At 41.3% G+C, this 18,780-nt stretch overlaps 1 long non-coding RNA gene across 1 annotated transcript in view; it reads right to left on the reverse strand.

Moving 5' to 3' along the window:
* LOC141101185 (uncharacterized) overlaps nucleotides 1-18,780 on the reverse strand; it is a 221,035-nt gene that overhangs the window by 24,088 nt on the left and 178,167 nt on the right. The window lies entirely within an intron of this gene.

Consider the following 18,780-nt stretch of genomic DNA (forward strand, 5'->3'; position numbering starts at 1 on the left):
GATCTTATTATCTTGGGAAAGAGCCAATATCCATTTAACTTTCAGCCTATTTATGTCAGCCCCCAACTGTCTGCTTTACCTTAGCTGGCTATTAAAAAATAGGGAGTCCCCCAAAAAATTGGGTCTCCCCTATTTTAATAACCAGCTATGACAAAGCAGACTGCTGCAGGCTGATAGTAACATGTTGGGAAGGGCCAAGGATTTTGACCACCATCCCAGTCTAATATGACCAGCCTTTAGCCTCCCCAGAAATGACGCATCTAATTCTGGTGCTTATCATTGGTGGGAAATCAGGGTAATGGGATTGGGGTTGATGTCAGCTGTATAATGCTTGTTGACATCAAGCTCAGGGGTTATTAATGGAGGGGCATCTGTCAAAATAAAAAAAGGCACACAGATAAAAATCTTTTATTTGTGAAAAGCATCCTCCGCAAATTCTGTCTTTCTCACATTTATTAAAAAAAAAAATCCACAGGCGTAGTCCGGCATAATCCAAATGAAGGTCCCACAACAATCCCTGTCTTTTTACTCTAGTCTTTGGAGCCTTGTTCAGAGAACACAGTTCCATAGAATGAAGCTACATCCACTGCCAGGACTGATGCTATACTATGCGAGACCTGACTGCTGTGAATTGAGTTGACATAAGTAAAATTACCTCAGTTCACAGCGGCCAGTTCTCTCGGAGTACAGTGCTCATGTCTGACTGATGAGCGGTCACTCATCAGTCTGGCACTTGTGCTGCACAGCATGTGAACCAGCTACTATGAACTTAGGTGACTATATTGATGACCTTATCAATTCACAGCAGCCGGGTCATGTGGAGAACAGCCCCAGTGTCAGACAACTGAGCAGTCATTCATTAGTCTGACACTGGTGATGCACAGCATGAGAACCAGCCTCTATGAACTGAGGTGACCTTACTGACATCACCTCAGTTCACAGCAACTGATTCTCACGGATACATTGTCAGTGCCGGACTGATGAGCTGATGTTTATTAGTCCTGCACTGTGCAGTGTGAGAGCCAGCTGCTATGAACTGAGGTGACCTTACTGATGCCACCTGAGTTCACAGTGGCTGGGTTTCATGGAGTACAGTATCAGTGCTGGACTGATGAGCAGTTTTTCAACAGTCCAGCTCTGGCACTGTGCAGCATGTGAACCAGCCGCTATGAGCTGAGGTGACCTTACTGACGTCACCTCAGTTCAAGGCAGCCGGGTCTCATTGAGTAAAGGAAATATGCTGGGGAGTGTTTTTTTTTTTTTTTTACAAATAAAGGGTTTCTCTGTGTGTGTTTTTATTTTTATGTCTACAGTGTTAGTAATTGAGATGTCTGACAGACATTTCTCCATTACTAACTTCTAGGTTTGATGTTAGCAGACATTACACAGCTGACATCAACCCTAATCCCATTAACCCAATTGCCAACACATCAGGGCAATTGGGCGAAACCGAAGATAAGCAGTAGAATTGGCACATATAATGAATGGTCTTACTAGGCATGATTGGTGACCTCTGGCTTTTAAAAATAGGGGGATCCAATTTAATTTTATTTTTAGGATCTCCCCATTTTTATTAATCAGCTAAGGCAAAGCAGACAGCTGGAATGTGATATTAATGGGCTGGGAAGCTAAATGGATATTGACCCCTTCCCAGAAGACAGCTGTCTGCTTTCCCATGGCTGTTTTTTAAGAATAGGGGGAACACTACTACTTTTTTTTACAATAAACTATACACCTAAGGCACTGCTACACCCCTCCAACGTTATTTTTTTTAAATGTTATTTTAAGTAATTTCACTATCCACATTTGCTTGCAGGGAAATTGTCCTGCTGTTACCCCCATTTTGCTTCCTTTTGCAGACCCCTAGCAATTTTACAGCACCAAAGTTCTGGTCTCCATTGATTGATTTGAGGTTCGGGTTCAGGCTCATGTTTGGGTGCCCACAATGAACTTTAAACTCAATTTTGGCCAAACCTGAACTTCCTAATTGTTACTTTTCTGTTTGCTTTTAGTCATATAATACCCCATTTCTGGCTTATCATGAATTAAATCTCACATGGCTCCTCACAGCCGATTTGCAGTTGCTACCTCTGCACAAAAATTCCCGTTTACTAAGCCTACTATAAAAAATATTCAAGTTACAGTACAAAATAGAAACATTTTCAATTGTTATTAAAAAATAATACAGTAACATGAACTAAAGCTTACTGCTTAGGAACCTTGTATTTGTTGCGCTGCAATGTAACTTGAGTATGCTGTACTTTTAAATTAAGTAATTTAAGGCAAATGTGGTGATAGAAAATATTCAATGTAAAACTTCAATCAACAGTAAACACAAATCAATCTGCTCTGTGCTGTTTTCTCTCCTCAAAATCTATTAAACCAAAAGAATATGTTAAGGGTTTCTCATTAGTAGCTAATTCAAACAGCAATTGTTGTAGATGTTGAAGCCGAAAACATCCTTATGTATGCAAAAGCTTACATAAAGCAATATTGAAACAATCTGTTACTGATACTGCTTTTCATTTTAGCAACACAAACATTCTTTGAAAGTTGAAAACAAAGGGAAATAAATAAAACATTTTCATAGTTCAGCCTTTTCTAAACTAATGATGAAAATTTCATTGGAAGATCAATTATTTTTGGACTAAATATATCACTCATTATTTTCTAAACTAAAAAGAAATGTAATATAACAAAAATATAAGCCGTTATTTAGAGTTTTGCTTTGTTTTTTGCATTTTTTAAATTACGCTTTTATTGAAATAGGTAGATGGCGTCAATCATACAAATGAGATAACTTATACTCTCAATATTACAAATATCACTGTATCAAAAAGTATGACAATATACTAGGTCGTAATGTAGAATATTCATCCAGGGATCTATAAAAGTAAAAAAAAGTAGTCAAAAAGTAATTAATTCCAACTGGAATTTATTTGCAAGGTTGACACTTTGGATGTTTGTCTTTCTATATTTCACTTACTATGCGTTATAAACTTACATGTATCAGTTATATATTGCATTACTGAATTTAAGAGAAAAGAGCACTTTCCTGTTTGGGCCTCAATTTTGTTTAGGCCTCCACTCTAGGAACAAATAAACTTCCTTATTTTTTCTGTATATATAGTATTGTGTATGTGTTTTATGGATGCCATAATAAGCAGGATGTTGTTTTTAATAATTTATTAATATTAGAAAACTATTACAGTGTACAGGAAGTGATGGAGATCATTCCACCAAGCCATCAAGAAACAAAAGTTCTCATGCATACAGAACCCTATCTGTATGCATATTGTAAACTAGCCATTGAACCTGTTCAAAGCCCTGGTGGAGAACATATTTATTGGTACATTTCTGAAGCCATTTTTTTAAGACACTGTGTCTGCCAATTTGCATATCGTGTTTTGTGCATAGACTGACTCCGGCACCATTTTATTGAAGTACTGTACTACAACATTAAGCAGCGTGCATGCTTCGGCCATAGGGATAATGGTGATGGGCGGTGTGTGTGAACCGCTATGTTGATGTTGTAGGACATTACTTCAATAAAATGGCACCAGAGTCAGCGTGTGCGCATACCATGCTATCTGGCGCCATTTTATTGGAGACACTGTATATGCAAATTCGCAGAAACAGAGACTTAAGAAAATGACACCAGATAGCACAGTTTGAGCACATGTCGACTCCAGTGCCATTTTATTTAAATATTTTACTGCAAAGTTAAAAGGAACATGTCACCAGGAAGAACGCTGTTTATCTGCAGGCTAGTAGGGTTGTTATGCTGCCTGGCGCATGCATGCAGTCGAATACAGCGGGTAGAAAATTAACTTTATTCTCCCTGCCAGCATTTCGCTGGTATATAACACAAAAAAGTTGTACAATTATTCTTGATTGAATTACTCATCCATACAGTATTACATGCTCTGTGGTACATAGCAATGGTATTAAACTCCAAAAAATTGCTTTGACTGCTGCAGGTGACCAAATTTTTTATTTATATTAAAAATAAACTTGGTTTAAAGAGACATAGCAATTAAAAATGCGTAAGGTGTACGGTAAGGTACGGGGAAGTGGAATTGCTGATAATGGTGTTGGCAGACGCCGAGGATGTGGAGCAGGTGCAACTACACCTGTTGCTGGAGTTCAATAAACATGCCCATCCACAACACATAGTTTCCTGTATCACTTTGCAAGGAGGAATGATACATCACATCTGAAGCTATAGCAGTGAGACCAGGTGTTCTGTGGGAAAGCAGATAATGCTCCAATCATGCTTAGCTGTACCACACGGTCCAATCTCACCAGCCAACAGTCTGGATCACTTCATCCTTATCCTCCTTTCTCCCACCATGTTGACTTCCAGGAGACTATTATCCCATATTAAGACAAATTGAGGAGCTCTTTACAACACCACTTCTTGATTGTGGCCCCTCACCCTGCATGGTCCAAGAGGGACAGGACAAGATGCCGTTTATTGATGCACTAAACTTAGAGCAGCCATGGCCACAAGAAGATGACGGTGTGGAATGGCAAATTTTGTCAAGTGAGGAAGATGATGATGAGACACTGTTGCTGATAAGTCAGGTTGTTGTTAAGTCACCAAGTCAGGAGGACAAGGTGCGGTGGACTCTTGGCAGCCATCCCTTGGTACATGGGCCCCAGCTTCCACTTTTTCTCTGGATTTGGCATCTCCACCTTGTACCAGCACATGTCCAGTGCACTTAATGGGCTTGTCCACTTAAAGACGGACACGTGGACATGTGCTTGTGGCCAGGGAAGTTACATTTCACTGACGGCACACTGGGTGAACATTGTGAAGGTTGGGGCCAAGTCCCACCCTGACACATTACATATGCCCTTAATGCCAAGGATTGCTGGTCCTACTTCTACCAGAGTTTTCCTCCAAATCATACATCAGTTCCTGCACCCTCCACCTTCTCCTCCTCATCCTCTATCTCTGATGTGTTCAGAGCATGTAGTCAACATCAGTCAGAAGCTGGAAGCTGTGCAGCACTCCCTCAGCGAAGCAGCAACAGGCTCTATTCAAGCTGATTTGTCTAGGAGACAAACTGCACACCATGGCAAAACTACTTAAATGGATAACAGACCAGACAGATCTGTGGCTTTTGTCTCTCAATCTCCAGCCAGGCAAGGTCGTGTGTGATAATGGGTGTAACCTGGTGGCAGCTATGAAGCTTGGCAAGTTCACACTTGTACCATGCTTAGCATGATACTTGGTACTTGATCCAACTTGATAGTTTATTAAAACCTGCCAAGATTTGTCAGAGAATCTAGTCAAGGTACACCATGTCAGTACCCATTTCTGAAAGTCATGATGAGGAATATATGGCACTATTGTAGTGTGAAGAGGTGCCCAAGTAGGGTTTCAACTCAACCCGTAAATAGTGTCGTAGACAAAACTTTGCAATCAGGAGGTTGCAGTAAAAGATTTGTTTAATAGTAAATCTGTGTTAACCTTTCAGTGCTATATTTGGACTTTCATCAGAATTATAGAGAAATATTGAAAAAGTATACATGATCTAGTTATAGGCCTGTGTAGAGATTTTAGTTTTAGCCACGAGGTGGTAGCCTCTCTGAGACTAGAGGGTAGCAGTGTAACTCTGTAGATTGGAGGATCCAAAATCCAAGAAATCCTCCAGTCTACAAAGTCCCCCTGCTATCCTCTAGTTTCGGACAGGTTACCACATAGTGGCTGGATCTGGAATCTCAACACAGACATATAACTAGGACATCATATCCTTTTCAATATTTCCCTCTACATCTGGTGAAGGTCCAAATATAGGACCGTAACATTAACACAGATTGCCTATTAAACAAATTAACTTTCACTGCAACCAAGTGCCAAGTTTTGTGTGCAAGGAAAATCCCAGTGTGTAGCCAGTGCTCCTGTATAGAGATTCTCATAGATGTTATATATATATATGTCTGCTTTATTGAGGTAATAAAAAATTACAGGACAACGCGTTTCAACTTCTACACCCCGGAGTCTTCTTCAGGTCGTTAAAAAATCTAATATATAAAGCTCAAGTGTGTTTATGTATGTATGAATGTATGTATGTATGTGTGTATGTCAGGGATTGGCTTCCGCACCGTCGCAGCTACAGCCAAAAAACTTGGCACAGTCACACGTCTGGACCCCGAGAGTGTCCTAGGCTATGTTATGAGGCAAAATTTTTACCCCGCGCATTCCAATTCACCAAACATTTTTGCCCCTATCTACATAATGGGGAAAAAGTGTGTGTTTATCAAGCCCCGCCCCTCATTATGTCATAATGGTTGCCATGGCGATGCTGATGTCATCATAGGTTGCAAGTCCCAGCGCTCATTGTGATGTCATAATGGTTGACTATGGGATGGAGGATGTGTGATGGGTATATGGGCACTGGACTATGGGATGGAGGATATGTATGACGGGTATATGGGCACGGGACTATGGGATGGAGGATGTATGATGGGTATATGGGCATGGGACGGCGGATATGTATGATGGGTATATGGGCACGGGACTATGGGATGGAGGATATGTATGATGGGTATATGGGCATGGGTCTATGAGATGAAGGATGTGTGATGGGTATATGGGCATTCGACTATGGGATGGCGAATATGTATGATGGGTATATGGGCATAAGACTATGCGATGGAGGATATGTATGACGGGTATAGCGGCACGGGACTATGGGATGGAGGATATGTATGATGGGTTTATGGGCATGGGACTATGAGATGAAGGATGTGTGATGGGTATATGTGCACTCGACTATGGGATGGCGAATATGTATGATGGGTATATGGGCATGGGACTATGGGATGGAGGATGTGTGATGGGTATATGGGCATGGGACTATGGGATGGGGGATGTGTGATGGGTATATAGGCATGGGACTATGGGATGGAGGATGTGTGATGGGTTTATAGGCACTCGACTATGGGATAGAGGATATGTATGATGGGTATATGGGCACGAGCCTATGGGATCGTGGATATGTATGATGGGTATATGAGCACGGGACTATGGGATGGAGGATAATTATAATTTGCTATAACTAACCACAGTTAGTTACTATGCCCGGGCAGCACCGGGCTCTTCAGCTAGTAAAAAATAAAATTCTATTTTTTATTTTTATTTTTTAACGACCTGAAGAAAACGTCAAGGTGTAGGAGATGAAACGCATTTCCTGTAATTTTTTATTACCTCAATAAAGCAGACATTTATATATAACATCTATGAGAATCTCTATGCGGGAGCACTGGCTACACACTGGAATTTTCCTTGCTACCTATTGTTTTACCACGGATGTCTGAGGGTCTTTTCCGTGTACCCAGTCGGTCGAGCTGCTGACCATTCACCTTGGATTCCTGTCGGATCCCCTTTCAATGTTTCATTTTCGCCTTCGACTAGGTGAGTGCAATTATATAAGCATGCAATTTACACCTAGTTTCTACTGCACTTAGATCATGCACAGTGTTGCTCCCTTTTTTCCCTATCCTCAAGGTTGTTCAGATTCAAGTTTTGTCTACAACATTTCCGAAAGTAGACTAAAGCTACCACTGCTCTGGCAGTGCTGCAAAAGTGCATGTGAGCAGCAGAGAGCAGTTGTTGAGTACTGGTTAGAGCACGCCCATCAGTATTCTGGTCATCGTCCGCACATGACAACTGAATAGTGTACATGGATGTCTGACATTTATGTAGTTTTCCAAGACTTTGAGAACTCCACAAATATAGTAAGCAGCATCAATGCCATTGTCAGAGCAACAATCCTTCTTCTGCGCTTACTTTAAATGTTCCTGCTCACAATTAAACATGAAACTTTGCATGTGGACCAGGTGGAGATGGAGGAAGACAAGAGACAGAGAGATATTACTCAGCCCAGACTCCCCTCATCTGCTCCATGCAGATTGGGTAAGGATGAGTAGGTGGATGCTGAGAAGGAGGAGGAGCAGGAGCTGGTACTCACACAAGCTTTGTCCCATCTATCCTTCATGGATGGGCTGAGGAGGGGAATGAGGAGGTAGAGGTAGGAGCAGAAGGAGGAGAAGGAAATGAAGAGTAATCTTCATGATGGAGACAAGTAGGTTGTGTTAAATTGGATTTTTTTTGGAATTTTTTTCATCCGTTTTTTTCTTTAAATCAATTAATTCCTTCTCAATGAGATCCTGAAAATTATCTAACACTGAGCGTCTAGAGTGTAATGGATAAAACTAGGGGTTACCAGTCAAAAAACTATCAGTAAGAGAAATGCTATCAATACATAACTCCTTTTTTAGTGCACTAAGATGCAACATGGCTTTCTTTTCTTCAAACGTTCTAAAGATATCCATACTAGATTTCTCATTGGCATAGTCCAAACCTGTAGGTTCATCTTCTGAATCTGGAAAACAAGTGGCATTTAACCCCTTTCTGACATCAAAAGTACTATCCCGTCCATGGGACCCGGGCCCTTATGCCCATGGACGGGATGTACGTCTACTGCGATCAGCGGCGTCCACGTGGTGAGCGCCGCTGATCGCGGCCGGGTGTCAGCTGATTATCACAGCTGACACCCGGCACAATGTGTCAGGGGCGGTTACGGACCGCCCCCGACACGTTAACCCCTTGCACACCGCGATCAAACACGATCGCGGTGTACTGGGGGTTAAAGGGAAGCATTGGCAGGGAGGGGGCTCCCTCCGTGCTTCCCTGAGCCCCCCACGGCAGCGCAATGTGCAGCGCTGCTGCGGGAGGCTCCTTTCCTGCAGGCCCCCGAATCCAAGATGGCGACGGGGGCCTTCGGGGGCCTGCAGGAAGCTGGCTTCCTCAGTGCCTGCAAAGCGCAGGCAAGAGGAAGTCTTCTTCAATGCCTGTGACAGATTGCTGATCTGTCACAGTGATCTGTGATGTGACAGATCAGCGATCTGTCACAGGACAGTGATGTCCCACCTGGGACTATTTAATAAAGTTAAAAAAAAAAAAAAAGTGTTAAAATAATTAAAAAAAATCCGCCAAATAAATTAGAAAAAAAAAAATATTCCCCCAAATAAATCCATTTTTTGGAAATAAAAAAAACAAAACAATAAAAGTACACATATTAGGTATCGCCGCGTCCGTAACGTCCCGCCCTATAAAACTGTCCCATTAGTTAACCCCTTTAGCGAACCCCTTAAAAAATAAAAATAAAAAACGAAGCAAAAAATAATGATTTATTATCATACCGCCAAACAAAAAGTGTAATAACGCGCGATCAAAAAGACGCATATAAATATCCATGGTACCACTGAAAACATCATCTTGTCCCGCAAAAAACGAGCTGCCACACAGCACCATCAGCAAAAAAATTAAAAAGTTATAGCTCGCAGAATAAAGCGATGCAAAAATAATTATTTTTTATATAAAATAGTTTTCATCGCATAAAACCGACAAAACATAAGAAAACGACCTAAATGAGGTATCACTGTAACCGTACTGACCCGAAGAATAAAACCGCTTTATCAATTTTACCGCACGCGGAACGGTGTAAACGCACTCCCCCAAAAGAAATTCATGAAACGCTGGTTTTTGTTCATTCTGCGTCCCCAAAATCGGAATAAAAAGCGATCAAAAAAGTCACGTGCCCGAAAATGGTACCAAAAAAAACGTCAACTCGTCCCGCAAAAAATAAGACCTCACATGACTCAGTGGGTTAAAATACGGAAAAATTATAGCTCTCAATATGTGGTGATGCAAAAACTATTTTTACAATAAAAAGCGTGTTTTAGCGTGTGACAACTGCCAAACATAAAAACCACCATAAATAGTAAATCAAACCCCCCGTTATCACCCCCTTAGTTAGGGAAAAATAATAAAATAAAAAAATGTATTTATTTCCATTTTTCCATTAGGGCTAGGGTTAGGGTTAGGGTAGGGTTATGGTTAGGGCTAGGGCTAGGGTTAGGGCTAGGGTTAGGGTTAGGGTTAGGACTGAGATTAGGGTTAGGGGTGTGTTGGGGTTCGGGTTGGAGTTAGAATTGGGGGTTTCCACTGTTTGGGCACATCAGGGGCTCTCCAAATGCAACATTGCGTCTGATCTCAATTCCAGCCAATTCTGAGTTGAAAAAGTCAAATGGTGCTCCTTCCCTTCCAAGCTCTGCCATGCGCCCAAACAGTGTTTTACCCCCACATGTAGGGTATCAGCCTACTCAGGACAAATTGCAAAACAATTTTTGGGGTTCAATTTCTCCTGTTACCCTTAGGAAAATAAAAAATTGGGGGCAAAAATATCATTTTTGTGGAAAAAATGATTTTTTTATTTTCACGTCCGAGCGTTATAAACTTCTGTGAAGCACTTGGGGGTTCAAAGTGCTCACCACACATCTAGATAAGTTCCGTGGGGGGTCGAGTGTCCAAAATGGGGTCACTTGTGGGGAGTTTCAATAGTTTAGGTACATCGGGGCTCTCCAAACGCACATGACACCCGCAGACCATTCCATCAAAGTCTGCATTCCAAAACGTCACTGCTTCCCTTCCGAGCCCCGACGTGTGTCCATACAGTAGTTTTCTCCCACATATGGGGTGTCAGCGTACTCATGACAAATTGGACAACAACTTTTGGGGTCCAATTTCTCCTGTTACCCTTGGGAAAATAAAAAAATTGAGGACTAATTGATCATGTTTGTGGAAAAAATACGATTTTTTTATTTTCATGCCCGGGCATTATAAACTTCTGTGAAGCCCTTGGGGGATCAAAGTGCTCACCACACATCTAGATAAGTTCCTTAGGGGTTCTCGTTTCCAAAATGGGGTCATTTGTGGGTGTTTCCACTGTTTAGGTACATTAGGGGCTCTCCAAAGGCAACATGACACCCGCAGACCATTCCATCAAAGTCTGCATTCCAAAACGTCACTACTTCCCTTCCGAGCCCTGACGTGTCCATACAGTAGTTTTCTCCCACATATGGGGTGTCAGCGTACTCAGGACAAATTGGACAACAACTTTTGAGGTTCAATTTCTCCTGTTACCCTTGGGAAAATAAAAAAATGGGGACTAATTGATCATGTTTGTGGATAAAATACGATTTTTTTATTTTCATGCCCGGGCATTATAAACTTCTGTGAAGCCCTTGGGGGTTCAAAGTGCTCACCTCACATCTAGATAAGTTCCTTAGGGGGTCTAGTTTTCAAAATGGGGTCATTTGTGGGGGTTTTCACTGTTTAGGTACATTAGGGGCTCTCCAAAGGCAACATGACACCCGCAGACCATTCCATCAATGTCTGCATTCCAAAATGTCACTACTTCCCTTCCGAGCCCCGACGTGTGCCCATACAGTAGTTTTCTCCCACATATGGGGTATCAGCATACTCAGGACAAATTGGACAACAACTTTTGGGGTCCAATTTCTCCTGTTACCCTTGGGAAAATAAAAAAATGGTGACTAAAAGATCATGTTTGTGGAAAAAATATGAATTTTTTTATTTTCACGCCCGGGCGTTATAAACTTCTGTGAAGCACTGGGGGGTTCAAAGTGCTCAGCACACATCTAGATAAGTTCCTTGGGGGGTCTAGTGTACAAAATGGTGTCATTTGTGGGGGGTTTCCACTGTTTAGGTACATCAGGGGTTTTCCAATCGCGACATGGTGTCCGATCTCAATTCCAGCCAAAAACGTCAAATGGCGCTGCTTCCCTTCCGAGCTCTGCCATGCTCCCAAATAGTGGTTTACCCCCACATGTGGGGTATCAGCGTACTCAGGACAAATTGCACAATAACTTTTAGGGTGCTGTTACCCTAGGAAAAATAAGAATTGAGGGTGAAAAGATCATTTTTGTGGAAAAAATATGATTTTTTAATTGTACGGCTTTGTTATAAACTTCTGTGAAGCCCTTGGGGGTTCAAAGTTCTCACCACACATCTAGATAAGTTCCTTAGGGGGTCTAGTTTCCAAAATGGTGTCATTTGTGGGGGGTTTCCACTGTTTTGGTACATCAGGGGTTTTCCAATCGCGACATGGTGTCCGATCTCAATTCCAGCCAAAAACGTCAAATGGCGCTGCTTCCCTTCCGAGCTCTGCCATGCTCCCAAATAGTGGTTTACCCCCACATGTGGGGTATCAGCGTACTCAGGACAAATTGCACAATAACTTTTAGGGTCCTGTTACCCTTGGAAAAATAAGAATTGAGGGTGAAAAGATCATTTTTGTGGAAAAAATATGATTTTTTAATTGTACGGCTGTATGTTATAAACTTCTGTGAAGCCCTTGGGGGTTCAAAGTTCTCACCACACATCTAGATAAGTTCCTTAGGGGGTCTAGTTTCCAAAATGGTGTCATTTGTGGGGGGTTTCCACTGTTTAGGTACATCAGGGGTTTTCCAATGGTGTCTGATCTCAATTCCAGCCAAAAACGTCAAATGGCGCTGCTTCCCTTCCAAGCTCTGCCATGCGCCCAAATAGTGGTTTACCCCCACATGTGGGGTATCAGCGTACTCAGGACAAATTGCACAATAACTTTTAGGGTCCTGTTACACTTGGGAAAATAAAAATTGGGGTGAAAAGATCATTTTTGTGGAAAAAATATGATTTTTTAATTGTACCGCTGTACGTTATAAACTTCTGTAAAGCCCTTGTGGGTTCAAAGTTCTCACCACATATCTAGATAAGTTCCTTGGGGGGTCTAGTTTCCAAAATGGGGTCACTTATAGGGGGTTTCCACTATTTAGGTACATCAGGGACTCTCCAAACGTGACATGGCGTCTGATCTGAATTCCAGCCAATTTTGCATTGAAAAAGTCAAACGGCGCTCCTTCCATTCTGAGCTCTGCCATGCGCCGAAACAGTCGTTCCCCCCCACAAATTAGGTATCAGCGTACTCAGGACAAATTGCACAATAACTTTTGCCATCCAATTTCTCCTGTTACCCTTGGTAAAATAAAAAAAATTGAACCTGAAGTATTTTTTTTGTGAAAAAAAGTTAGATGTTCATTTTTTTTTAAATATTCAAAAAAATTCCTGTGACGCACCTAAAGGGTTAATAAACTTCTTGAAAGGGTTTTGAGCACCTTAAGGGGTGCAGTTTTTAGAATGGTGTCACTTTTGGGTATTTTCTATCATATAGACCCCTCAAAGTGGCTTCAAATGTGATGTGGTCCTAAAAATAAAATGGTGTTGTAAAAATGAGAAATCGCTGGTCAACTTTTAACCCTTATAACTTCCTAACAAAAAAAAATTTTGGTTCCAAAATTGTGCTGATGTAAAGTAAACATGTGGGAAATGTTAGTTATCAAGTTTTTTGTGTGCTGTTTCTCTGTGATTTAAGGGCATAAAAATTCAAAGTTGGAAAATTGCGAAATTTTCAAAATTTTTGCCAAATTTCCGTTTTTTTCACAAATAAACGCAAGTTATTTGAATGAAATTTTAACACTAACATGAAGTACAATATGTCACGAGAAAACATTGTCAGAATCACCGGGATCCATGGAAGCGTTCCAGAGTTATGACCTCATAAAGGTACAGTGGTCAGAATTGTAAAAATTGGCCCGGTCATGAACGTGCAAACCACCCTTGGGGGTGAAGGGGTTAATAGTCATATTCCGGGCCAATTTATTGACATCCAAAATTGTAGAAAAAACGTCAAAATCGTTAGAGGGTGCAAATCCAATTCCTTTGCCCAATAGGCACATCTGCTGTTCTGAAATGATTAAACTGGATAAATTCACTACTGGCGTTTCTGATGGCGAAGGTTCCGATAACATGTCTGGTATCTGCTGCCTCCTGTATTTACGCCCCGCACGTCTTCTCTGTTTTTTGAAACATTAACATTTAATTTAGAGCCAGAAGAACTGATCTTTTTTGATAATGGGGCTAAACTGCTGGTAGAACCACCTGAGGAGTCAGAGTGGTCATCCGAAGTTAAAAAAAATAGACACGTCAGAAGAATCATTTGGATCACTAAAACTGACCCTTCCTGCATTATGTTTGCATTTTTGGAACCGTTTTCTGGGAATAGAATGAGGTTTAGCAGTCCAATTATAGACCTTGTTTGAAGTATAATCTATGTTTCTAATAAATTCTTCCTCCTTTCCTTCATTACTTGTTTGTTTTTAATTGTATTTAATTGCTTTCACTTTCACATTACCATATTTAAATTTTGTTAATTGGTCATCCAATGATTTTTTTTGTAGCTATCATATAACTGTGACCACCATGGTGTGAGATGAAATCTTGACAAAGACTTTCAGTCGAAATGCATTGATCTAACCTATGTGTTATATACCTGATCTGATGTGGTCCTTTCCATGTTTTATGTAAATGGAATAAAAGTTAATTTTTAACTGCCACTTACTCCACTGTATCCTTCCCCTCCTGCTTTTTTTTTCTTATGTTTTCTCAATTGGAACCGTGCTGGGTGTTAGATGGCAGTGAGGAGTCATCACAGTGGTGAGCTGACTACACTTTTTCCTTTTTACATCAACTACACTTTCAAAATAATTTAATGAGGCCCTACAGTTGTTGGCTTCAAGGGTCTATTGATGACTGTATTATCCTTGTCATCATTTTTTCATGGCTTTGCACTTTTTTCAGAGCCTTCAATAGTGTAGGAGCACATCAACTATAAATTTCTAAATATTTTAAGGGAGCATAAATGGTCCTACTTTTAATTTTCTGCAGGCTTTGAACTGTGCAGAACTTTTATGCGTGTAGGAGTACCCCAACTATATTTTGCTCACAATATTTGAAAGAGGCACTACAGTTTGTGCCTTCAAGGGTGTATGGATGACCCTGTTTGTAATTTTTGGAAGGCTTTGAACATAGTGCATACTCTTTATGAGTCTATGAGTAACACTACCTAATGTATACGGCCAACTTTAGATTTTCCTTTCTATGGAGAAAACAGTTAGTTAGCCACTACCCCAACTTTATTTTTTCAATATTTATATTATGAGATCACCTGTTTAGGGGGATGCTATAAGTTGTTAACAGGGTGAACAGAACAGACTGGAGTCAATGATGCAGCAAAACTTAACTTACCAGATGGCATGTAAAAATTAAGGCAATGCAGGCTTGCAAATGGGCAAGAGGAGCTCTAAGCCGTAGATGCAGCTGAGCCAAATGTGCAATTAGTGCAGTAACAGCAGAGATGTGTAGGCAACTGAAATCTTGTTGCAGGAGTGCAGTTACACGCAGAAATATTAGATATGTATAGACAGGCTGGTATCTTGCTAGAATAAGTGTGGTAACACAAAAGTAGCAGAAACTTAATTGAAAACTGGTATGTTGATAATAGATACATGGTTACACACAGAAAAGCAAGAATTGTAAAAGCAAACTGGTATCTTGCTAGTAGGAGTGTGGTTACACACAGGAATACCAGAAACAAATTAATTATCAGGTACCTTGAAAACAAAATTAGTTTAACATGTATGTAACACAGGAGAGCTTAGAGTCCATTAGCACCAGACGTAGCTGAACAGAGCTTGAAGGTAGCAGCAGGTTTCTTGATTGTAGCTAGGATTAGCTGGGAAGAGTTGATAATCTAGTACCATGATAGCGAAAGGGCCTGTCAAACTAAGTGATATTGCTAGCAATATCGCTGTAACGTTACTGGTATTCATGAAGTTATAGCGATATTGCTAGCGATATCGCTATGTCTGATACTTACCACCGACTGCTCCCCCGCTGGTTATCGCTGATCGCGCGAGAACGTCCTGGGCCGTTTCTCGTGGTCAGCTTCCTTCTGGGCTTCCTGCTGTGGAGACAAGCGACGCGTGGACGCGGGCGGGAGGACGTCAGGATCACCTCGTCTGACAGGTAAGTAGCGATCCCCGACCCCTGCTATGTCGCTGGTGAGATCTGCCTGTGTGGCAGCTCACTAGCGACCACTTAGTGATGCACCAGCGATCCTGACTGCGTCATGTCGCTGGTCGGGATCGCTGGTGCATCGCTAAGTGTGACAGCACCTTAAGACAAATTTGTTAATGTGCAACTTGACAAATCAAGGCCGAGAGTGAAATAGCACCAGAATGAGCTGAGATTGCAGTCAGAATAATTAGATATCTATATGGAACAGAGGCAAGTAGAAGATGAGTCTATGCTATGGAAAAGCACATGGCAGCAACGGCTCTACTTTCTGAATACTTAGAAAGTGCATAGCTACCGAAATTGGTCTTAAAAGGCCTTTGACATCAGAGGTGCTTTCCTGTTTACTATAGTAACCTGGCATGCAGCCGGTACAGATAAGCCACATGTGTAGTGGGGATAGATGTCACAAGACACCAGCAAACAGAGGACATGGTTTGCCAACTAGTCATCTACCAACTACCCCTAGAGTGAGCAGGAGCCATATGAAGTACTTTTATGACAAAATTAAATACAAAGATATATTGATAATAGCTTTATAATTGGCTAAGCTCCATTTATTTTTAGTCACTTTTGTAATATATTTTTGCATGTTTCTAGTCTCTATACCATAAAGGTAAAACAAAGTTTAAGTGCTCAGTAATTCTAAAAATAGGCCCATAAAATGCTCTTAGCATTTAAATTATTATCATTTTCATTAGATGACATTGACTTTGCTGTGGGCGAAGGTTAATATTATCTGTAAGATTTTGTTCATGTGATGGAAGTCTTAAAAAGTCTGCACATCATAAATCTGTTGCTTTTTTTCAGGCTTTTGTATTGAAGGGGAAATTAATACAAGCTAGGTTATATTAAAAGTCATCTTATTGAGTATGCACTATATATATATATATATATATACACAGTATACATATATACAGTATATATACATACATTTCTATCTTACTATCCTTCAGAAACTGTTTTTAAGGCTGGTTTCACATTAGTGTTTTTTAGCGCAGCGCATCGTGCGCGTCCATGCGCATGCACAATGCGCCCCTATTTTCAACATGGGGGCGTATGGTCTAGCGTTTGCACGAGTTTGCATGCATTTTCGTGCTCATGTGTTTTTTTGCAGTGTGCACCTAGACGCGCCGGACGCAACCTGTTACATTTTTGGTCCGTCCAACCTGTGTAAAAAAAAACGCATGAGCACGGAATGCACCAAAATAACACATTACAGTCTATGGGGACGCAGGCGTGCGCATGCACATGCGCACGCCTGTGTTTAAAATCGCATGCATTTTAAGAGTTAACATGGCTAGAAATGCATGCGCCTAAAAAAAGCAAACACATGCAAAATGCATGATGCGTTTTTTGCATGCATTTCTATTGCGCACGAAGTGCAGTGCTAAAAAACACTAATGTGAAAGTAGCCTAAGCGAATTATTAATTGCATTGTATTGATTGGAAATAGACCACACCCATTTCATTGGTCACTCCCCCACTAATGAGCAATTTGCCTTCTACTTGTCAAATTAGATGAAGCACATTTGAGTCATTACACCTTCATCACAAGCTTTGTCTCCAAAATTTTTGGAGGTGGGCATTTTTGGATTTGCACAATTTAAATTGCAACCTGTTCCAACTGTAGTCATTATAGAAACCAGTTAAATCCTTTAATCTAGCTATCTTCTATCTATGTATCTTTCCTTCTATCTATCTATCAATCTATATACAGTCATAGGCAAAAGTGTTGGCACCCTTGAAATTGTTCCACAAAATGAAGTATTTCTCCCACAAAAGTACTGCAATTACCCATTTTGTTATGCAAATGTTTATTTCCTTTGTGTGCATTGGAACAACACAAAAAAACAGAGAAAAAGAGACAAATTGGACATAATTTCACACAAAACCCCAAAATGGTCCAAGAAAATTTGTAGGCACCTTTCCAAAAATGTGGGTAAGCATCTTTTGTTTTCTGAATCTAGATATAAAGGGGAGAATTTGACTCAATCTTTGCATTCTGTAAGTCATGGTTTAACTTCAGAGTTCAAATCCAAAACACCTCTGACTGTGTGGTTGGCTTTGCTCTTTGTAGCAACAGTGTAACAGTGTAACAGGAGTGGTGGAACTAGTGTGCCATGGTCGGAAGAGAACCTGATGGGGTGTGAATAGGTGAGTACCTGATTCTTCTCTACAGCCCTTAATGGTGGGGATAGGCTTGGCTCCCGATGGACACCAGGTGCTGCTCCAGGACAGACCTCGGACGTACGACAGCTGACCCCCAAGTGACAGGTAGCTGAAATAGCTCAGATGGAGAGTACAGATGATACAGGATTGCACGGCAGGAACACTGACACCACAGATGCAGATGAGTATGGCTGGTATACAGAGAGGCACCGGCAGATGCCGGCTGGTCTGGCTGGTATACAAGTAGGTGCTGGTATGAGCAGGCAGCTCCGGCTAATATACAGACTGGCAGTGCAGGTGCAAGTGGGTCCAGGTGATCTACAGATTGGTATGGCAGGTGCAGGCCGGTCCGGCTAATATATAGATTGGCACGGCAGGTTCAGTCATTTCTGGATGATATACAGATTAGTACGCCAGGTGCAGGCTGAAATGCAGACTGACAAGGTAGGTACTAGCAAGTGGGTTAGGGATGGACAGACACTAGTGGAACTAGCGGGAACTAACAGACAGGGACCTGAGAACTAGCAAGCAAGTTGGAACAGATTAGCAATGTTGCACAGGCACTTCTATGCAGGTTCAGGGGCCTTAAATAAAAAGTGTCTACCAGCCATTGGCTGGGGACATTTTAGGATTCATGTGTGGCTCCTTTAAGAAGGAGGGAGTGTGCCAGTGTGCCCTAAGCACACTGTAGTGCTGCAATGGGTGGAGGCAGGATGGGAAAATGAGTCTTCCAGTAGGATAATTCCCCCAAACATACTGCATTTCAAGAAACATACAGA

Source organism: Dendrobates tinctorius, unplaced genomic scaffold, assembly GCF_039654945.1.
Source record: "Dendrobates tinctorius isolate UK_male_01 unplaced genomic scaffold, ASM3965494v1 ptg000115l, whole genome shotgun sequence".
In the NCBI taxonomy this organism is placed as follows: domain Eukaryota; kingdom Metazoa; phylum Chordata; class Amphibia; order Anura; family Dendrobatidae; genus Dendrobates; species Dendrobates tinctorius.